Source organism: Columba livia, chromosome Z (assembly GCF_036013475.1).
Source record: "Columba livia isolate bColLiv1 breed racing homer chromosome Z, bColLiv1.pat.W.v2, whole genome shotgun sequence".
Taxonomy (NCBI): Eukaryota; Metazoa; Chordata; class Aves; order Columbiformes; family Columbidae; genus Columba; species Columba livia.
In genome coordinates, this window is record NC_088642.1 from 36,873,989 (window position 1) to 36,880,551 (window position 6,563).

Below are 6,563 nucleotides of genomic sequence, written 5' to 3' on the forward strand. Positions count from 1 at the left end.
TTCTACAGGCAGCTGCCTTTGACCACTGCAAGAGACATTCTTATATTCTTTGTAGTGTGTTACAAAATTCTGAAAATCATTATGGATGTTTTAAATATTATTATACATGTTTTATAAAAGTAGAGTATACTGTTTCAGCAATTTAAGGTACATTAGGCCATAAATGGTACATTTTTACTGAGGCATGAATTACCTATTTCTTTTTTCTCTTTCCTAAAGGTAACAGGACAGGAGCTTGAGCAGGAAGTGAGATAACAATCTATATTGGCTGTCTCCTTTTCTTATCTCTTAGACCACCTTAAAAAGGATGCAACTATTGTTCATGACCTTATGTTCCTATGTTTGTGAGCAGACCCAAGCAGAATATCTATACAGATAACTACTTTTTTTTTTTTTTTTCCATAAATCCCAATCTTGAGCTGGTATTTGTCCCTTAAATATTCTGGATCTTGTCCCTCAGTAACTCCTACTTCCTGAACAAAACCCACCATAACCCAGAAATTTGGAAGTATTATAAGAGATCAGTTCCTTAGTAATGCAATTTGTATTCCATTAAGCAACAGCAGGAAAACAAACAAACAAACAAACAAACAAAACCCACAATGAACTCAAAACCAAAGGAGAAAAAAAAAAAAACAAACAGAGCAAATGTCAGAAAACAAAACAAAACAGAACAAAACTAAGGATAAAAGAATAATTGAAGAAATGGGTAATGACAGTACAGAAAAAAAAAAAAATCCACTTACCATAAACCCCCATATTTTCCCTTAATAAGATTGGATAAAATTTCATGTACTGGCCTGTTTGAAGCATGACCTTCAGCATTACCTGGTTGTATAATGTGGGATAGCAAACAGAATTAGCTTGGTGCCTTTAAATTGTAAATCCCTTTCCATTTCTCTGCAAGTAACTTAAACTGCTATCTGTCATGTTGCCAGCCACTTTCTGTGAGAATCAAATGTTTCAAAATTTCTATACTTGGCAATGGATGCGTTATGTTTAAACAACAAAAAAAACCCAGAGTTTATAAAAACTCAACAGTTAAGACTTAAAAAAAAATCATAGCTCACAAGACTTGCTATCAATGAAGGAATAAATAAATCCACCTTAGAAAACAATTTAAGAGCAGTGGCAAGCCTGACCTGTATATGCAACTGCAATACAGCAGAATGAAGTGTATCAGTCATGGAGGAAAGTTTCTAAGATAGGGATTACTACGGTGGAAGTATTTATAAATGCACTTCACTTTCGCATACTGCACATAGGCTAGCTGTGCCCCGTGATGTAACCCATCTATCATCTGAACATGGTAACTCCGTGCATTGGACAGAGGTGCCACTTGAACAATTTGAGCAGGTTATTTTTTGGCAAGGCAATCTACAGATTGCTATGGTCACAATAAATTAAACCAGTATACTTAAATTACAACATCATTTTTTAACAATATGTAGGCCCTCATCAACAAACACAGGTCAGGTCAGTATTTCACACATCTTTTATCAATCAAGTAATAACACGGCTTGCACCAGTTACAGATTACTCTTCTAAATGTGGCTGTAAAAAACAGTGAAAGATTAAACTGTAGTCAAAGAGACTGACAAGTGAGTCATTAGTATTTTCCACTGTTCAAAAAGCTACTTCCACAGAAATTGATGTTAGGACTCGAGAAAATGGACAGGAAAATCCTTTGAGATCATACTTTTATTTCAGAGAGTAGTAGAAATGTCAGAATGTGTCTTGGCTTATTCCATGTAGTTGAGGAAAACAGCTTACAAAAGTAATGTGTCATGTAGTTACTTCTGTTCAAGACCAAACACCTTAATGTTTACCTGTCATACAGTTTACTCGATCTATCTCCATCTTGCATTAGACCAGTGCAGAGGATTTCTTTCAAGGCATTAGCTTTGAAGTTACTTGGCCAGTATTCTAGCCCCATTAAAAACCAAACACAGCCTCACCTCAAATCAATCCTGTATGGTTTATTTGCATTTTTCTCTTTTCATAATACCTTACCACTAGGATAACGTGCTGTCTGCTATCAACCTAATAAAAATTCCAGAGAAACAACAGAAACAAATACTAACAAGTTCTATGAATACCTACAAAAGCGCAGGTTTGGTTGAAACCTGCATTGGCTGTTCTGATGATGTATTTAGGATTTATTTTCACGTTGTGCTCTGCAGTTGTTTTTTCTCTTCAATTGTTTAACTGCTTGATGCCAGCAGTGGCCATGCCACTTTTGGCCTACTTGACAGATCTGTGTGCATGAGCTATAGGCTTGTTCATAAGCACAACTTTTAATTTAATGTGCTTTGATCAATTTTAGAGAGAGCTATTGGATGTGACTACCCACAAAAGCAGTAAATTAGTGTTAAATACTATTTCTGGCTGTTATTACAAGGTTGAATTCACTGACCACTTACACTGTCCAGCAGCTGGACCACCCTGGGGAGAGACTGAATGGGTTGCTTGGAGGCTGTCTCAGGGCTTCTTGGCAATGTATCCACACATCGCTTTTATACTGTAGTCAGAGTTGATGGATCCACCTTTTTCTTCTTTGTGTAAGCAGAATTAGATGAGAAACAAACTAATGCAAACTGCTTCTTCCTGGACTATCTATCCAACATTTTTCTGTCACAGAAATATAGCAGAGGAATTTTCTATGGAAAAGTGGATTTAACACACAGCTCCTTTTCCCCTGATCTCTTAGAGAAAGAAGAGACCACTCTGGCCTTCTAACATGTCTTGTATTTTAAAATGTTGTCCCGTGAAGAATTTTGCTCTCTTCACACAGTTTCAGCCTCTTATTTCCAGAGCACTGGATAAAAGCATCTATCCCAGCATTCTTCAAACATATTTAAAGCCCTTGAACTCTGACTAGACACTTATTGAAGTTCTTCCCTGCTGTACACACAGACAGTTGATGTGACTGAAGACACTTCAGGTTTTGTTGTTATTGAACACTACACAGACCCCCTCCAACCTCTATCATGCAACCTGTGTTACTGCCCAACAGAATTACATCCTTTTATCAGCTGAACTACACTCCCCAAAATGTTTAATAACCTTGTACTTCTAGTTGCTTACATACATGGTTTCCTTGAACTCTAACTTTGTTTTGCCTCTACAGGAACCTGGTAATTTGTGCAGACTTTCCTCATAAATTCTCTCCTGTATCTTAGCAGAGTGTCCTAGACACTGGATGAGATTTTCAATTTTTTTCTTCCCCCTTGAAGTGATATTTCAGGACCTCATCTTAGGACAAAGCCACTCTTCCTCCTGGAAATGAATTCATTCCTAAAAATATTCTACTAGTCTTTCTTTTCTCACCTGAGGCTGCCTCCAGGAATCTCCGCATATTTAAAAAAAAACAATACTTGTCTGTAATAAGTTTCATAATATGTTCTGAATTTCCTTGCTCATGCTGTTATTCTCCTCACATATCAAACCCTGAGGTATGTTTTAATAATAATCATGGGAAAAGACAAGATATGCCTCCATATATGCCTCTGGTACAGAGCAAGAACTGTTTACTTAGAGTACACCTCAAGCTTACACCAAAGCTAGGGAAACAACTGGTCATAGAACTGAAGAAGGCTTTTAAGGTAATCAGGTTCAGACATCTGCCATTGTCACATCTGGAAAACAGTTTATGTTTCTTGGCTCTGCCTGGAAGCCTGAACCAGAACTATGTTGCCCTGTTAGTTTACTTACCTAATACCCCCGATATTACTTACGTAATCTATAACTAGGGCAAAAATAAAATCACTATGTCAAGTCTGTTTTGGACTGGCTGAGAAAACGGAGCCATTTATTATGTCCATATCACTAGCTGCTTAAGACAGAATGTGTGTTAAAAAAATTACATAATGTTCGATTCACAAGTCAAAAAGGCTTACTTATTTTCAACTGCTAATGCCAGTTTCTCAAAGGAAATAGCTCAGACATCCAAGATAAGTGTATCTTACTTAACTGAAAAGTTGTCAAACATGCTTTAAGATCCCAGAGCTCCAAGTTCTTACCCTGGAAGTGCTCTAAGTAGTTTCCATTATATAAAAAAGATAAGGTGGCTACTTTTCTAAGAAAAAATAACATGTAGGGAGTGTGCTTGCATCAAGGAAAAACAAAAAACAAAACCAAAACAAAAAACCCACAAAAACATTAAAAAAAAATCAATCAACAAAACCAAACCAAACCAAACCAACAAACAAAAAACCCAAACCAAACCAAACCAATCCAACAAACAAAAAACCCAAACCAAACAAACCACAATCAACAGACTGAGAGCTATACAGAGGACTGTGTGCCATACTGTTCTGTCATCACACAGATAAATCATGAATAAAAGAATCCAGCTCCAAATCTATTTCTGGGAAGCAAATGTAAGAGAGTTAGGTATTTCAGAGTCTATAGTGTACAGAAAGAAATTACTAAACCCAAGAATTTCAGTCTAACCTGGAAATCACAAGAGTCAAGAGAACTCTTGTTTTTCTTGACAGTAACCAAGACTATGGTAAAAAAAAGTAATCTTGATTATGATGGTGACCCTCTAAGTAAACACAGTTACAATGGTAATAGTGTCAGCAAATTTTGTATATTTAAATCAACTCATAAAAAGAACACAAACACTGTAGAAGCAAATCTATCAGGAATATAATTTCCACTTCTGCTAATGTCAGGACCATATCAAAGAAGAGCAGAGTGTGGCCAGGGGGGTTTTCAGGACATGTTTATGGGAAAATAGCACAAAAGCCTACAGTGCTGCCAAGGGGCATGTCAAATTAAATAGTTAAAAGAGAAAGGCACGGGAAAGTGGATCTGATATTTACTCATTATTTTTTATTTTTTCCTGACCCCTGGTTCCCTTAAACCTGTAGCAGCTGAAGTCGTGTGTGGCCATTTCGAGTGGGTAGAATAAGCTTGGCCCAGAACTGCTACTGCTATAAGAGCACTGAAGGGATCACTAGGAGTAAGGACATCTTCAGCTCTGGCACCATGCAGCTACAGCAACTGACTCCTGTATTCCTGTTCTCCGTCTTTGGGTGGAGGGAAAAAAAAAGGAAAGGTGTATAATTGCAGAAATCACAACACAACGTGTTCCCACAATAATGCCAACATTGGAAATCTATGGATAGTTGGCAAGAAGCTTTCAGTGCAGCAGATTTATAGAAAAAATCATTAGCGTTCTAAACAAATAAAGCTAATTATTGCTGAAAGTTCTCTGTGGCAAAGTCTAACATCATGGCATCTTAATATGTAATACAGACTCTTTTCTTTGGTCCAGTATCTGTAATCTGTAATCTCAGTTTTCTATTTTTGTTTTCTTACTGCTGTGGTAAAAAAATTGTTGTTCTAAACATGAACCTTATTTTCTGTCTGTGACCTGAGCAATATGTTTTTCTTTTCAAGGAACACTTGCATCAGTCCTGATGGATTTTACAATAAGCAGAAAGAAGTCACTCTTGTTATTCATTAACAGGCTTCTATCCACACCGAATTAGGAATTCCTCAACGTGACTGAGATAATGAGTTAAAACAGGCAGAAATCCAGCAGTTATGCCTTGCTGATATTACTCCCACAGATCACTACAAGCATGGACAGTTCACAGAAAAATGAAGTGACTGCTTTAACTGAAGAATGGGCTTTAGAGTAGTTGCCTGAATCTGGAAGGAATCAAAACTGGTTTAGGTACAGCTGTTAATCTACCTTGAAACAACATTTCAATAGCAGAAAATATGGGATCAGTAGCTCTAACAAATAAGTGTGTTGTATGTAAAACATGTGAATTACCAATATGGTGAAGATTTTTTTCTTTAGCTATAGTTTTCTCCTTTTACTGTCAGGGCAACTAAGTACACACAGCCTGTGACCACAATTATTTAACTAGGCTGGAAAGCCACAAACTCTGACTCATTTCCTGTGTGAGATAGGTTTTCTGTATGCTGCCTCATGGTTTATGATCTGTGCTTTCGATCCTTGGCCAGGACACAACTGTTGCACCTGCAGAATGGTGTACTTCACTGATTTACCAGCTCAGTAATGAAGTTTCTTTGCCATTGGCAAATCAACAAGGCTGCCTGTCCTAGAAGTAAAATGTGTCTCTGTTACAAGGCAAACAGCCGGTAAGGCAGCAACAAATGAGATTATGGACAGAAAGAAGAGGCAGTAAGTTCCCCAAAAGATAAAACTAAAGCAAGCCCTTGGCCGTGTTATTGAAACCTGGCCAAAACACATTCAATAAATTTTTGGAGATAAGAAACACCACTTATAAAGACTTTTGGGTGAGGGGCTTCCTGGTTCACTAAGACAAGATTATTGAGTTATTTGCAGGGGGCAGAGGGAGTATTTTTGTCAGATGCAGAAAGTTCTCTGGCACTTTAGAATGTGTGCAAATTTGAAGACCCACCATCACAATAAGATGGGAGAAGGACACAGATGACTCTGTCAAAGAAACCAGACAAGGCAATTGGTTAAAACCATGTACAACATTTGATATGGGTCTTTTACTCAACTTGCTACACTTTGGAGAACACTTAAGATCCCCCAAATACTAATAGTTACT